Raw genomic sequence first — 17077 nt, forward strand, 5'->3', positions numbered from 1 at the left:
TTTTATTTACTTTTGTTTCATGTAGATCAGTAAGACTTTCTTTTAACACAAATGGCCTGATTTCGGTTTTAATCATTCACTTTATAAAACTGAAAATAACATGAAGCTAAAAAGAGTGTACAAGGTGTTCTATTTCTGAAATTCTTAAAAAAAAAAAACAAAACCAAAAACACAGTTTCTGCGTCTACACCACTTCACCATTCATACTGAGATGAATGTGGAAGAAGACAGCTAACACACACTGGAGACAAATCCCACTGAGACTTCACATGATGCTAAGAGCCGGTTGCTTTTCTTTCAACAATTAGTTCATACTCAGTTGATTATTATGTTGCCAGAGATCTAAAAAATCCTTTCAACTCGATCAGTATTTGTCTCATAATGTGGACACTCTCTAGATTAACTCATGAAATCTCTCATGATTTCAACCAAAGCCTTATGGATGAAGAAATGAAATGAAAGTGGGTACATATAACTCATTTGCCACCACGGCTATACTACTAAAACTTCTGGTCTGCTGTTTGCTTAGTAATGCCGTTTGATTTGTATTATTTGTCAAATCTCTCTTACTGTAGTTTTTATCAGTGGAAGGTCTGCTTCTTTACAATTTCTACTAGAATAACCACATGTTTAGGAATACTTGCAGAGAACTGTATGCTGAGTCAGTGGCTACATTGCATCAGGGCTGACCAATATATTAGTGAACTGAATATAATAAAGTTTGTCAGCACCAAACACAGACCTGCCTGGATCCTTAGCACGCTGAATCAGAAGTTTTATGTTTCAAGTATCATCAGACTTACTATGTTTGCGGTTTCTTTCAGGACAATAGTCTAGCCCTCGCATGGAATATTATCCTGTTTTTCAACCTTCTAGTTTGGTTGAAGTTATTTCTCCTAACAAAACCTTTTCCTCCCATATTGAAACCATGGTTATCGTGGCCTTCTGAACCACTAATGAGATGTGGCTGTGGGAATCCTCAAGTTTGACCAGTAAGTTTGACTCTTAAAAGATATTTGTGTTTATGTAGTGGAAATATAAGAAAGCATATTTTGACTAATGGTATCACCCTAGAGAGAAACATACTTGTTATAAATATGTTCCATTGCAATTGCTGGAAATCTAACAAAATTGCCATAAACAGGACTTACATCAATGTTTCTGCTTGACCTTTCTGGGAGAATAAAAGTACCTTCTGGGAACATGAAACAAATGAATTTTTTGGAAACAAAATGAGCAACACAGCCCTTCTTCTTTATAAAAAGGAGCCACGATATAGCTGCTGCTGCTTAGTAACAGTTCCTCAAAATGATTCATAAAAGCACCAGATGTAAAGGTGCGCACGTGTGTTTCTTAACTCCAGGCTCTGATGCAAAACTCAGAAACACTCACGCTGTGGGTATGAGCATTCGAGATTTTAGATGAATAGCATTTGCAAAATGAAAACCATATCCTCCTAGACATGGATAAGCTATGCAATCAACTCCCTCGACGTTCTTATTTCTGCCAGTTTGATGAGTTGTTGGAACCACAATAGCTGTTGCATGCCATATCCTGGTGCTTCCTTGCAACAGCTAGATTGCGCCTTTGATAGCCCTCTTCTACATTTTCCCCTTATGACAAAGATACCTTGCCTAGCATAGAAAACCTGCTTGATGATGAAACGTGGTTAGCCCACAAAAATGCTATCAGCACCACTGAAGCCGAGTACATTTAATAGGCCCAGAAGAGTTCTATTAAGGAGTCCTATTACACAAGTAATGCTCAGTGCTTTTGCCCGTAATTAAATATTATAGATATATGTAAATGCAGAACTCAGTTAGGAGGAAAACTCAATTTTCTAACTGCTCATACATTATTCCAAGTGACCCATTAGTTTGGATTAATTGTCATAATCCCAATCACAGTATTTTGTAAAATCTTGTGCAAGTAGCCAAAAAGACAACAGTAGTGCCACTAAAGTCCATTTCTTAATACATTCCCAGTAGGAGATGCAGTATGTTCACATAAGAAATACTGTTAGCCTAAAAGTAAAGTGTGACAAAGTCTACACAAACGTCTTCTCTGCCTTTCTTCATCTCTCACAGCCAGCGACTGCTGAAGCAGTCTGATTCCTTGTCTAACTCTTCAAATCACTAACGCAAGAAACACGAATCCCTCATTGCAACCCCTTCTTCATACAGTTTCTTTTAAAGAGAGGAAATCATTTAAAGCCAGGTAGAATTTCTGACGCATTTGTTACCCACCAATTACTGAAAAAAATCACCGCGTTTGTCTTGCAGAGCTCGAGAAAGCAAAGGGAGCAATTCCCCACCCCACTCTCCCGAGCCACCCTGAGTCCTGGGGTACAGCACTACGCTTTGGCAAGGAGGGCATAAAACCGGCCAGGCGCCTTGCCAGCACAGGCACAGCACAGGCACAGCACCAGGGCACTTCTATATTGGCTCTTCTTCTTTTGTGGCCTCTGCCAGCTGGCTGCCGTCACCGTGGCAGAGCTGAGCCTGAGCTCCTGGGCTTAACCCTCTGCTACGACCAGGCAGGATCCAAGGGCTGCCTCTCACCCATTCAGGCTGAACATCCCATCTTTCAAAAGAAGTCATGGCCTAGAGAGTGTGGCTTGCACAGCAGCACTCATGCAACACGTAGCAAATACACGATGTTGAGATTTGCAAAAGACACCAGTAGATAGAGTTATTCCTGCTCACCCCATCCTACAATTCTCCTCTCCCGCCTCTCTCTCTCTCCACGCATCCACATATGTTAAAATTAAGTGGGTCTTAACAGATCCATAAGTGGGATATACCCAAGTGTTTCCAATTTACCCTCAGTGAACTTGAATGAAAAACATTTGAAAATGAAATTCTGGGTGAAATCTTACAGCATTGCTACAGCATATGGAGCTAATTTCATATAGCACTTTGATAATGTCATGATCTGTTAGAAAGTGTTCACCTTATACTGAAGATCCTATAAACTCAGTTGCCTCACTCAGAATATGTTCATCTTATGATCCATAAGAAAGCTATTTAGTGGGTTGTGAAATATGAACTTTGGCCAGAGCTAATTTAGGACGATTGTTATACTGTGGATGGTGCAGCTTGTTTCTTCTGTGACTGTCATATTAGTCAACTGTTCGCAGCTAGTAAATTCACATCTAATAAACTGCAAAAGTTATCAGATGAAACACAGCCTACTGTAATCCCCACCTGAAGTAAATAACTGATGAGAAATTAGTTCCAGCACATGTAACAAATATTTTTGCAACCAGCATCTGATAAAGGAATTGGCTTCATTAACAACTAGCTTACTCACGCAATGAAAAAAATTCAGGATCTCCTCTATCACTACAGGCCACAGCGTTTCTCTAATGCTTACCAGGAAAGAAAAAGACTTAACTGTAAACAAAACCACACATAGACCACATCTCCTGGCAGGCACGTAACTTGGCATGGGGAACACAGTGGTAGAAATATGTTAAAGCAGAAGGGATTTGCCGGATGCGAAACACAGGCGAAAGGCACTTGGGCTAATGAAAGTCTTGGTGCAGGGCTGCTGTAAAAGGTATTGACAACATGGAGGAGGCCGTATTCATCAGCTGAGTCCAATCATTCATGGCCAAGGATTTAAGACTGAAGAGAGTAGTGAATTTCCACCCCACTTCTTCTTGCCCCCTTCTGGAGACAAATGAAGTCCAACAACTCCTCCTGTGACTCCAATTAACTTGTGGCCCTTTTAAACCAGACTGGGCACTGGTGGCTCCCAAAGGGTTGTTCCAGCAACCAGGGCAAATGAAAATGCAGGCACAAACTTGTGCTTGCATTGGGACATCCCCATGGCCACTGCGGGGAAGGCGGTGGGGGGAAGCCGGCCATGCCCAGGTCACGCTCCTCCCAAGTTCTTCAGTTTGAAAGCAATTCTTAACAGCTTCTTGACCTCCTGTAAAATAGCGGGTGAAAGGGTCTAAAAATCCTTATATTCTCCCTAGAACAGCAGGTCTTTGGGCTCTGTAAATTGTATTTGCAGAGGCACCGCTTCAAATCTGGAGTAACGCTCGGAAATCCACTCCCTTTGCTCTTGGTGGGACAAACTTCCTCTCTCTTCAGAGACTGTTGGAACAAGGGTTAGGAAAGGTGTGTCAAGACTGAACCCTAAGAGAATACATCAGTGTTAAACCTTAAACCCAGGATGTGCCCCACACATCGGAGAAGGTAGACATTTTGTTCAGTTGTGGTAGATTTTCTTCTTTTCCCTTCTTTAAGCCCGTCCCGTAAGCTGCAGGAATGCTTCTCCCTAACAGTCCAGAGGTTTCTCAGGTGCGAACAGGGAATACTGGAGTGCAAACACCCCCTGCTTTACCTCATTGCTGCCTTCCTCCAGCAGCAATTCCTCAGCCTCCAAAGCCTGTCGTCTTTTCTTGCCAAAGAAAAGGAATGACAAAAGCATTCAAAGAAAAAGAAAAACAGAGAAATCCCAAGCCCTGTGTGTGACATAAAGAAAACAGTTCACATGATCTTTATTTTTGTAACCCTCGTCCTCCTCTCACCCCCATGCCTGTTGTTATCACTCAGCGTGTTATTGTTATTACTTTAAATTTGTTTTTAAAAGTGCCTATCCAGCACTGGAGGTGCTTGAACACACATTGAAAATATACAAAACATCTGTCGGACTTAGCCCGTACGGTCCCCGGGGAAGGGCTGGTGTCCTCTGCAGTGCACTCAGCACACTTACGGCATGAACAAATTCTAAATAAAAATCATACAGAATAACTCGTGCCTATTTATCTGTTTGGTCTATGAAACCGATCTGTCAATGACCCCGAAAACTCCCGGTGACACACAGTGTGGCTGAGTTCAAACCGAGCTGCTCTTTCCATTTCTTTTATTTTTTTCCCCGAGCAGCTTGAGTCAAAATCCCAGGGTAGGTGACACGGAGCGACCCTCCTGCTTTTGATGTGAATGGGAAAGGATTTGTCTTTTTATACCAAAGCGAGCCAGGAAGAGGAGGTGGGTGGCCACGAAAGGGAAAAGCCATGAAATTATCTCCATCGCTTTATAAGAAACAGCCACTCGACAGGCTTTTGGGAGGGGGAAACCTTCTGAAAAATGTGCTCGAGTGCTTCCTCCGGAGGCCGGCGCATGCGAGCCGAGCGCTCGCGCCGAGGGAGGCGGCCGGGGGAAAAGTGCTTCGCTTAATTGAGAACACACTTGTTTGCCGAGTTCAACGTCGGGAACGGCGGCGGCGTTTGCAGAGGGCCCGGTTTTGTGTAGGTGTCGGAATTCAGAAGAGGCAAAACAACGCCGGACGGGAAGAGGCAGCTGCGATGACTGAACTCGCCGAACCACCTTGAGCCGTTTCCCTTGCTGCGCCCCACTGACCGGCTCGTGCTCTTGGCCGCTGCCGAGAGAAGCAATCCCGTCTCCCCTGCCCCGCTCCCTGCTAGCCGTTCCAGCCTGTTTTCCCTCTGGCAACCTCCCGGCCGTGTCCTGCCTCCACCCAATTCGCTGCCTCTCGTCTCCCGTCCCGCCACCGGCTCCCGTGTCCGGTTCACACGGCCAGCCGCAGCGCGGGAACCGGCCCGGGAGCGGAGCCGGAGCGAGTCGCGCAAAGGGCTCCCGGCAAAACCCACCGGCCAAAAAGGAGGAAAGTTTCTGGCAGGTGCCTTTAGTTCGATAGCTAAAGCCACGGGAGCAGGAGGGAGCCAGCCTTTCCCAGTCAGCATCCCCAAATCCTTACAGTTTATCCAGGTCTGGTGAGCTAAGCCAGGAATTAGGCACGCTTCGCCCTGTCTTCCCACGGCGCAGAGCCCGTAGCCTGCATCGCTGATGTGCCACCGGAGGGGACTGCTGAACCTAAAAAGGACCCACTTCTGCTAGTTATTTCATCTTCCAGCCTAACAGACAAGAAAATCTAAAGATACATCACTAAAACCAAAAGACATCTTTGAAAATCCTGATCTTTTTTCATTTACTAGGGCAAAGTTGCTGCGTTTTTAGTGGGAGCTCCGTCAAAGTAAAGGCAAACCGTAGAAAGAGGCTCGAGGTAATGAGCACCCTCAAATGTTTCCGATTTCGATCACTTCTGGCCTGAAGCATTGGAAGTTTGGTCTGTAGGCTTTTGAGATAGGCAGATCAAGAAAAGGCAATTTTGCATAACTCAGACCATGTTACATTTACCTAAATATCACTCTTAAATACTAGAGGATGCACTGTTCCTCTTAAACGCACTGCAAACTTCCCACAGAGTAAAAATGTTGTAAGGTCTGAGCTAATTTCTCCAAGCTTATAATACTCCAAGTCCTAATCAATAAATTAATTGACCTCTGTCAAAGTGATGAACTAGGCTTTATTTTAGTTAGAAATAATTAATAGTCAGTAAGAACCACTTATAATCCTTGTGGTTAGGAATGGCTGAAGCGACTGAATCATTGTAGCAACCTCCATACAATTCTGACCAAAATACTCGCTCTAATATTCATTTTTCTAAAATATTTGGGTAATTTTGCCTGCTCAACAGGTACTTTCTCCTTACACAAAGAAAGCTGTATTTCCTCATAGCTGACTCAACAGCAGAACAGGAACATAATACTCTGAACTAGAAGTTGAAAAGATAAGGAAAGACAAGCAGGTACCAATAACAGTAAAGGAGTGAGAATAAAAAGAGCAAGGCAGAAAGCCACATTCAGGTTGATGTAAGTGACGGTATTCTTCGGCATGAGTCTTTCTATCTCGTTTTTTATATCCTGGCTGCCTTTACATGAACATATGTGGCTCCTTCTTCTCATCATCATGAAGTTTAAATTGATATATCACTTTTATTTTATCAAAGGAGTTTTGCCAGGAGAGGGAAAACAGGAAGGAGACGTTCTGGATTTGAAGACAGCACAATTTTACATAGTAAATTAAATGAGTAAAGCTTTTGAAAGTGACCCAATTAGGTGACCCAGCAGAAATTCTGAGTTCCTAGTGGAAGGAAATTTTGCTTGAAATAACACTGAACAACAAGAAAGTGTAAATCTTTCTGTGTTTTAATTGCACTACTTAAATCACAACAGGTAACTCAATTTGTATCATACATGAATGCCTCTGGCATAAACACATTTTATTATATAGCGCATATACCTCTTGCCAACTCAAAACAGGCAGGATATATTGCCACAGAAAATTGCTTTCATTCAGTTGTTACAACAGTAGTAAAGTGAATTTTTCAATTCACAGGAAGAATTTTTTGTTTTATCTTAAATGTGGATACACGGGAAGGAAGGGGGAATACTGTTGTACCCCAAAAAGATAGGTCACAACTTGCTCACACCTAACGTCATCATGATATTTAGAAATAAAAAGCAATATCACAAGTTTCTGACATAAATATTGCCACAGAAACCCCAAAAGTGGGGATAAAGCACTGGATTGTTTAGTTAAATGTGGCTTCTGGCGTTATCTTGTGGTTGGCTTGGTTTGGAATCAAATTCATTTTTCAAAATAAAAAAAAAACCTAAGTAGCCAACCCCCAAAGTTGGCATGTCTGCCCATTTCTTGCAAACAGCAGTTTACTTTTTATCAGTATAAAGGCCAGAGTGGAAGCAAGTTCTCTGATTTTCTTTGATTTCATTTAAAAGCAGGAAACATCTCACAATGTTTTTGTAGGCAGCTCAGTAAGGTTGAGCAGAAGTGCAAGTTCCAACCGTTGCGTTAAAAGCCTGGAAAAACTTAGGAAGAAATTGCATTTATGCGTACTCTGATTGGGAATATAACTGGCATGCTCAGGTCTAACAATCAGAAATAGGTATTGCTCGTACTGACCTTTGTTAGGAGACTGTCAGCATAACTAGGCCATGGAGAGATGGGTTCAAAGAAAAAACTTAATCTGAACTTGTGGTATTTTAGTTCTGAATTTTTCGTTCCCTTAGGGGTGAGGCTAAAGGATATGAAATCTGGATCTAGTTCTTAATTCTGTGGCTTGGTCTCTTTTCCAGTTCCCACAGAAACATGTTCATCGAGATCGCCTGACATTTCTCTACGATTTTTTATCCCTTTCAGTGATAATTTGAAGCAAGCCCTGCCCTTTTCCCCCAGACCTTACGCTTTGACATGACTGCAGCATGTCAACCCTAAAAAATGCAAGCATGCCAGCTGCGTGAAATACAGAGAAACAATTTTCAACCAAACTGCCTTTTCCACATTTCTATAGTCGTTCCATACACCTGGGACCGGACGCGCAAACGGAGCAGAGTTACACGTGAGCCGGAGCGGTCCTGCCCTGGATGGACAAACCAACCGCGACTGTACGGAGAGGACAACTGACCAAGATTTCGGAGTATGAGGTTTCAGTCGTGGCTCTACCACTGACTCATTTTGCGTCCTTGGGCATGTAGGTAATACTAAGCATTATGATTATAGAAGCTAATGCCTTAGGGACTTAGGGAAAAACTTCACAGAAATGGGTAGTCTGATGGACTCACAAGATTAAGAGCCCTTTATAACTCATTCCAATAAATGCAAAGTACGGACTGAAAAAGGCTTACTTCCAAAAGACGAAATCAAAGCCCCGATACCTTTTATCATTGTCTCATCACAGCTAATAAAATTTCCGTAATTATCTGAGGACGCCGAAGCCTTTTATCTGTGATGAGTGACAGAGCATTGCGTGTCTTGAGTTACTAAGGTAAATACAATACATGCCTGTGACAGCGTTTCAAGCAACAAAAATAAACAGTGATCTAATTACAGCTGAATAACAGTCTAATCCTGAAATTGCCGTTTCCCCTTCCACGCTCTGCACCTTCCCAACCTCCAAAATGACCACTGGGCAGCTTGCTTTTTTTCGTTTGTGCTTGAATAGCGGCCTATTTTAGCCCAAGTCCCTGCAAGAAGCAGGCCCCCAAATGCCTTTTTTGTTTAATCACTGAAAGTAGCTTCACCATTTAATCAAAAGCCTCTGCTTTAATCAGTGGTCTCCTTCCACTCTAGGCTTACAAGGAACAGAGAGCATTCTTCTGTAACAAGCCTCTTTGCCCCTGGAAAATGAGGGATTGTGTAGACACGGAAGGCTGAAATCTTCCCAATTTGCCCCAAGGGATGCCAAGTGCAGCTCAAAGAAGTACAAAGGGAACCTGTTCTCGTTGCTTTTCAACTCTGGCCCTACTTAAATTGCCACGGGGGTTTCACGTTTCATTCTCCTAAGGTTACTGTCTCGGGCTTTTCTGTAGAAAACGTTAAGGACATAGGCCCTGTTTTAAACCACCTTCTCTGGGAATAAGATTGGGCCCAAAATCTTACAGGAACTGACGACTCACATGCGAGGTATTGTCTCTATTTCACGCATGAATCAACTGGCCAGATACTTAGAAAGAGAAAGAGCTCCTAATTTAATCAGTGCATACATGTATATATATATGTATATATACACACCCACAAGGAATGGAAAGCAGGCGAGATAAAACAACATCAGCACTTTGTACTTCACAAGGACCCATCATCTGAGAACTTCACCTTCTTTTCAGACATTCGACTACAATTCTCACTACAGTCTCAGTAGGCGCAAACCACTAATAGATATTATGCAGGAGGATCACTGAATCTACCATTGAAATGCAGCCACTTCAGGGTGGAAAGCAGCATCTGGTTTACACATTATAACGGTTTGGGACATGAAATGAAGGTTCTTATAACCACCTGAAACTGTAAAGGAAAAATCAGGTAAAAGGAATTTTAATTAGCTGAATCACTACAGTCAGAGCCACGGGAATGCCGATGAATAAAGTAGGTAGGATTCTACCGCTAATGTTTTGACTCTCTTGACAAGCCTCAAAATCATTTCACGTTGCCTCTGGAAGACGTTCGCACTTACCTCAGCTTAAACTAAGACTAAGCCTACCAAAGCTGTAGAGTTATGACAGGTTTCAACAGGAGCAAATGACAACAGTACTGTATCTGGCACCTCCGGCATTTATTATAGCTGGTAGCTGCATCCCAACTGCAGCTGGGGGACCCCAGCACCATAGGGGACTCTCTTGCGGTAGGCATGGGACAAAGACAAAGGGAAAGACGATTCCTGCCCAGGGGAGCAACTGAGTGAGAAAAAAAGAGAGAAGTGATTTTCAAAGGGCAGTTGAAGAGCGTAACCTCTTGCCTTCCCTCTCCTCCCTCCTCCCCTCTTCACAGACCTACTCCTTCTCCCACTGAACATACTGACACTGATCCCGTCACTCCGCTTGGAAAAGGCCGTTGTTTCCAGGATATGAGAAGACCAAGGAAAAATTACACCGCAGGCTGCTCTGTCATAGCACAGATAATAAATTGTGGACGGGGTGATCTGAGAAATTTAATATGGTTTCCAACAAATTCAGCTAGATCTCTGGCTTCCCATTGGCGCTAGCAACGCACAATAGCCAAATAAACAGAATATGGCCAACACGTCCTCTCACCCAACAGATGTGCAGCTCGTGCTCTTATTGCCAGTGAAGATACAATATAGTACATGTGCAGAAGATGACTAAAATTTAATTTACACCAGTTGTAGTATAGAAATATAAGCCACCACACAGAGCTGAAATCATGTGGATGGTACCATCTGTATGTAATTGTCAGGGTTACGTTTTCCATTACATTTTCTTCTGGAGGAAGGGGAGGATATACAACTGGGTAGCAATCATAACAATCAGGCCTTACAAAATATCAGTCAGAAATCACACTTTCATTTGCTAAAGGGGTGATTTGCATTTCATTCTGACACATGCGACTGGTCTATTTCTAAACAATGTCACAGAAAATTATACGAAATTGAATTTTTATTCCAAATATTGTAAAGCAATAGGCCAAACAGATGGACAGGTATGGCATTACTTCATCTGCGGCATGCTAAGCTTGGCTAAGGGCCTACGGAGCACAAATGTTTCAGCGGTCCTTAGGGGTTAACAGGCATTACAGTCAGCGAGGCCCAGAAATTAAAAGATCTGGCAATTGTAGCTTTTTGTTTTAACCCTGGAAGAGGCTGCTGGACTGGGAAAATCACTATCTAGATTAATCAGTCTGTCATTCTTAAAGGGAAACTTAATAAATTGTAATGGAGACAAGTAGAAAACAACCCCAAATATGTTAAGCCTGAATTTTAGCTGTTCAGTTGCATTTGTTTTCTTGGAAAGTCAATACTTAAAAAGACCCTGAAAACTTTCTTATAGATCCAAGAATATTTTTTGGGGCACAGAAAAAAATTGTAAACAGAATAACACCACGATTCACTAAACGCTTGAAATTAAGCAATATCACTGGCTACCCGCATGATTAAAATTAAATGTGTGTGCAAGGACTGGCAATTATTCACACAGATTAAAGCCAATGTGCAAAGTTTCAGACAACGGCATCCTTCTGGGCCAAGTCTTTCATTTGGGCATCTGCATCCTCCTAACGAAATCGCTGATACCTTACGACCAGAAACTGAGGGCGCAGTTCCCTGAATATTTTCTGCAGTAGCAACGCCGGCTAGAAAAGCTCCTGATGCCTCCCCACCGTCGTCCTCTCTCCGTCTTGCTTGGGCCCTTGGTCTGCAGTTCGGCCGTAGCAGCGGCAGGGCTGAACCGCAGGCTGAAGCAGTGATACAAGGGGAGGGAGCGTGGCACTAAATCGGTTTTGTGACCGGAGAAGGGGTTTGTGAAATGATACCCTGAAGCCTTAAGCTCCTCGAGTCTCCCGGAAGAGCTAACCTTGAACAGAGTGTTTTCCTTGCGGAAGCGGCGATGGCATCAGCTCCCGCCGGGAGCCCTGCGCAGGGCTCCGCAGCAGGAGAGCAGCAGACTTTGACTTTATACATACTTTTGCCGTGTACATTGATCCAACAGCTCTAAGTTATGCAAATAGAGCCAATAATTCTACAGTTCCCTCTAAAGTTGGCCCCAGTTTGGTGAGGACAGATTTCTCCTGTGAGCTCTTTGCTGCAAAACCTCACATTTGCATATGCTATTTGCCTTCATAGCCAGAATTTGGGAAGCGGGAGAACCACGCAACGGCGCAAACCACGCGCTGCAAAGTGCTCTGTGCTGTTTCCCATAAAGACGCTCAGATAGGCCAAGACTGAGACTGCTGGCTTTGAAAATGTGACCCCTAACATTTCCCTATGCGTCTGGAAGTACCAACGCGCTCGGAGAGGAAAGCTCTGCAAAGCATTCGCACCTCCAAAGTGACACGAGATCTCTCTGAAGCATATACCTGTCGGCATATGGCCCTTCTCTGACATCTTTCAAGATGAGCGCTGCAGCCAACATGCTCTTTAACCATAGTTAGAAAAATCTACATTAAACAGTTTTACCAGCATTCACCCATCCATCATTCTTCAGTACAAAATTTCTGGCCGCAGTCTTGCAGAGCAAGACTTTGATGGATGGGGACTGGATGCCCTTCCAGTGAAATCAAAGAACTCCAGCTTCATTGTTTTAACTCTTAAAAGTATTTTTTTGGCAAGTGATGTTTGTGAGATGCTACAGTAAAGTCATTCACGCAGTGTTCAGGTTAAAAACCTCTTTAAGACCCTTCTAGACCTGTAGATGACTCAAATAAAATTCCAGCCTGCAGAATGTAAGGGTTAAGCTTCGGTCCCCTTAATATTAAAGCGTTAATGGTTTCCAGAGGGTTTGGAAGTATAACTGGGCAGCGCGTACTTAAAGCTAACTGGCAAAGCAGTGTTGCTTTAGGCTTCGAAACGCTGCCTTTTCACTTCTGGGGCCTGGGTTTATTCCAGCTTAATCCAACTACAAATTGTTGTCTTGAAAAGCCTGTAGCTTCTTTCAGATGCCTCCCCCCGGCCCCCTTGTAGATTATAATTACCCAGTAATTTACCTTCTTGTTTACCAGCGGTGATTTCTGAGTTGTGTCAGTACGTGTGTGTTTATATAATAGATGGAGCCTTCACTAAAAGCTATGTGAACCGAACCAATGCTCTTGGGAGGGATAAGACAAATTGGTGTGGAAAACTGAAAGATCCTAATGATCCAAAGGGGAGTTGAGTATTGAGACAAAACACAAAAAATAAAATATCTAATTTGTTTTTGCTTCATTTCTTCGAAAGACCTACCGCAGAGTTGTTTCCCCTACCTGATGTAAATCATTGCTTCCAGATCGCTCGGTCATTCAAAGACCGTTGGGGTTATAATACTTGCAGGATGATAAAGTACTTTGGAGATAGGTTTACGTAAGGAGAAATTAGAGCGATCCTGCCAGAAGAGTGACTCAGCCTAACGGGCTCGTTTATAGGCTGCCCGGGTCTTGAAAATCCTGGTCCGCGTCTTGGCAGCCAGCGCCAGGCGAAGAGCGTGTCCTGCCCGCGGAGCATCGCCCGTCGGCCGGGCGGCTCCGAGAGGGGCTGCCGCGCGGGCAGCTCAGCGGTCTCGCTGCCTTCAGCAGCCAGACCCCTGCGCGACACTGGCTGCCCGTAGCAGCAGAAAGGACCTTGCAGAAACGATCGTGGATTCTAACGAGATGCAATATTTTCCGGGAACGTTACGCTCCGGTCTGCAAAAGGGCCTGCGCGAGCGTAGGACCATTGCTGGGACGCAGCAGAGGAGGCGGCTGTCTCTAGCACGCACCCAGCAAGGTTGCAAAAAAAAAGCAAGCGAGCTGGTGGCAGGAGGTCACAGCACGAGAGGGAGCGAAGGGGGACGTGAGCGCGCTGGTGCGAGAGGAGCCGATGGGCCTCGCTGCCGAAGCCTGGCCACAGCCTTTCGCGGCGAACCGCTGAAATGTTAGCACGGGCCGACGAAGGACCAGGTGCTGCAGCACCTGCGTAAAGCAGCTGTACTGCCTCTTGAGAACACGCTCCCAAACCTGACTTTTTAGTGTGGGTGCTGCGTCACGGATTATCTGTTGTCTAAGGTATTAAAATGTGCCCCCCGCCCCGCATCTCAGCATCTCCTGCACAGCTGATACGGTGACTTTTATGTCAAGAAGCGAAAAAGGCAGCGACAAAAGGGAACTCTCAAATGAATGAGCAGAAGAAGGTGAAGAAGGAATATTATATTCTTTTCTGCTTTGTGACTTTACATCTGTCATTTATATATACTCCTGATAACACACTGAATGCCTTTCAAATAGCAAACCACAGGCTGATGAAACCATTTAAGAACACGGCAGTGAGATGCTTTCTGTAACAGTTTGTATGTTGAGTTTTTTCCTTTCTGCAGAATCTCAGTAGGAACCCAGAGCTCTGTAGTGACTGAGAAAGAAGGAATAAATCCACTATGACATAACTGAAGACAGCATAGATAATACATGAAGTTAGTGCCCAAGCAACTCTCCACCATCCACAAATGGTCTAGCACCTGGGAAAGAAATCTGAAGCTGTTCTGTGGAGCTATGTTACCCTTGTAGAGCCTCCACTAAGTATTTTAAAAGCATGTATAGCTGTCTGCAAGAAATACTGAGGTTTGACAACAGTCCCCTCTACCACTACTTAGAGCAAAGTAAAATGAACGATGATGGAAGAAGGCTTGCAGCTTGCTAGCTACTTCAAACGATCTGTTTAAGTTGGGTCACTGCGTGCCTCCAGCCAAATAAAAGCATCCCGACATCAGCCTGCCTTCTTTCCGCCAACGGCTGCACCCGTTTGTGCCGTCAGCTTCGCCGTCGCTCTCGCAAACAGAACGCACCGGAGTATTTGCCAGGCGAACGCTTCCTTCGCCTAACTCCTGCTAGATGTATTGCCTGGCAGAAATTCAGTGGCGTCTTCCAGCGCCTGGCATCGAGCGGTTATTTTGACTCTTCCTTAAAATACATGTAATAGGCCTATAAAATGTGCTCGGTTTGATCTCATTTCGACCCACGTGTGTCACACCCGGCTACCCACAACTGCAGAACACCACAACTACATTAGTAGTCCTCCAGTGCTAGGAGGACATAAAAGTTATTCTTGCTTTTTTATTTAAAAATAAGTTCAGGTGGCAAACTATGTGAAGCCACATTTAACAATTGTTTGTTCCTGTCTAGTGGGTGTTTGAAGACAGCCCCAGACAGAGGTAACGTGAGAACCTCCTGTTTTATCTGTCTGTCCATCCGGCAGCAGCCACCGATGCTCCCTGCCTTGCTTTCCCCCCAGCTGCGTTCTTCACCCCCTGCTGAATTGGTGGTGACAGCAGTGGGCTGCGCAGGCTCATTTGCAGTTTTTTGCACCTCTCTGACGTGAATAATCTAGTCCATCATTTTTTTTTCTTTAATTCCCTTCTTTCTGAAGGCCGAGGAATGCCTCTACTGCTGCTCCTCCCCTGCTCCTTCTGCAAAGGCCACTACAAACTGAGAGTAATGAATTGGAATTCAATGAATTGAAGAGATCTTTTCCTTAGAAAAGAAACGAGAAACTTGTAAATGCTTAATGTATTCGTTTGCACTATTTTTCCTTTCCTATCTTCCATCTTTTTCTCCCTATCATCAGCTATGCGTAGGCCCACTAGTACCTGGTAATTTAAACTCATCTGATTCCCTGGAAGGGAAGCAGAACTACAATAACTGCTCAGACTATTCTTCTTGAGCTGAGAGATCAAACATCTAATCATCAAGTGCTACACCTCCGTCCTGATGATGATGAATGCCAACATTGAGAATTGTAAAACTAGTTTACTATCTTAGAGCTTATTATCAATAATAACATTTAAAATTACAGTATGCTAGGAAACAACCAGCACATTTTCTTATGTATGACAAAAAATAAAAATAGACAACATGAGAAGAAGAAAAGGTAGTATTTTAGAGCCTGCTTCAAAACCCTTTGCTCACATTGGATAAGGCTCATTTACAAGAACAGTCCAAATGTTTAAGTAGTCAGATTGTAAAGCCTTTTAAAACGTCTGAATTCTTTCCAAAAGTTTTCCGTGGGTTTGCTACAAGTTTAGAATGAAGCCGGGCTTTATGCTGACACCAAAGAGTTACCACGGATTTACCATTCCACAAGAATTCCTTTCTCCCTTATTATTTCTGCTTGTTTTAAAACATTATCAAAGCTGAGTTCTGGATGAAGATGAAATGTTTATCTAAAGCTTGGGTTGGGATTTGCGGCATAACAGTGTTGTTCTCAGGCATGGAGGTACAAAGAAGGCTCTAAAGGAACATCTTCAGTCTACTCAATCAGGTCATAAGCTGAGATAACGTAATGGGTTTGCAAATTTTGTGCTGCAATTTAGAGCTTAGAGGCAGCTTAGCTGTGAGGCAGCCATCGAAATAATAATTACAAAAAAAAAAAAACCCACGAAGACCTGCATTTCCACAAATCTGAATGCAAGTTTGCATGCAGAAGAACATTATTAAGCCTGGGAGTAGCAAACGAAAATTTAAAACAGAATGAGAAAAACGCTCTAGATCTGTAGCAATATTTGGCAAGGAGAATTTGGCACTTTGGAATCAACATGCTTTTCTAGTTAGAGCGCAAACTATCTTGTTTGTACCAGAGGAGGATGAATCTTCTGGATTCAGCTGCAGGGAGCAAGAATGTCTTAAACAGCCATATGGTTTTTCAAGTCTGCCTTGAAAAAAGCGTGCCTGTAACTTAAATCATCTTTTCTCCTCTGTCTCCTGCCCCTGCCCCCAGGTAATGAATCTTCCCTACTCTTGTTTTTCTCTTAACTAACGTGGTACTTCAGGAATAGCAGAGCCTTATCCCAGTTTTGTCACCTAGGACACTGAGCCATTCATAGAGAATGGCAGTGCATTTGAGACCTTCCTTTTCCAACAGCATGGGTTGCTATCACCCAAGGTAACAGAGAAACTGTATTGGTAATAATAGCACCTTTCACACAGAATTCGAAAGCTCCTGTCCCTCTTTCAGAGGGCGGTTTCAGACATATGCAAAAAATGTCCCACATCGTACTTCTTAGGTACCATGGAACTGTGGTTTTGTGTTTCGAGCCCAAGTGCATTAAAGGTTGCAAAGAGCACTCTCAGCTCTGGGTGGAAGATGCACTAGAATGCAAAATTACCATATTTTTGTAAGTGTGGGGTGCAGGTGAATCCAATTGCAAAGCAAAAAATTCAGCAGTGACTTCATCATTATGAAATGCTATTGCAAATGCAGATGAGGTGCTCACAAGCTTTGTGGTGACAGCACG

General features: G+C 43.6%; 1 long non-coding RNA gene across 1 annotated transcript in view; it reads right to left on the reverse strand.

The window, feature by feature from the left end:
- LOC138068821 (uncharacterized) overlaps positions 1–17077 on the reverse strand; it is a 148902-nt gene that overhangs the window by 5377 nt on the left and 126448 nt on the right. The window lies entirely within an intron of this gene.

This window comes from Struthio camelus, chromosome 11, assembly GCF_040807025.1.
Source record: "Struthio camelus isolate bStrCam1 chromosome 11, bStrCam1.hap1, whole genome shotgun sequence".
NCBI classification, from domain to species: domain Eukaryota; kingdom Metazoa; phylum Chordata; class Aves; order Struthioniformes; family Struthionidae; genus Struthio; species Struthio camelus.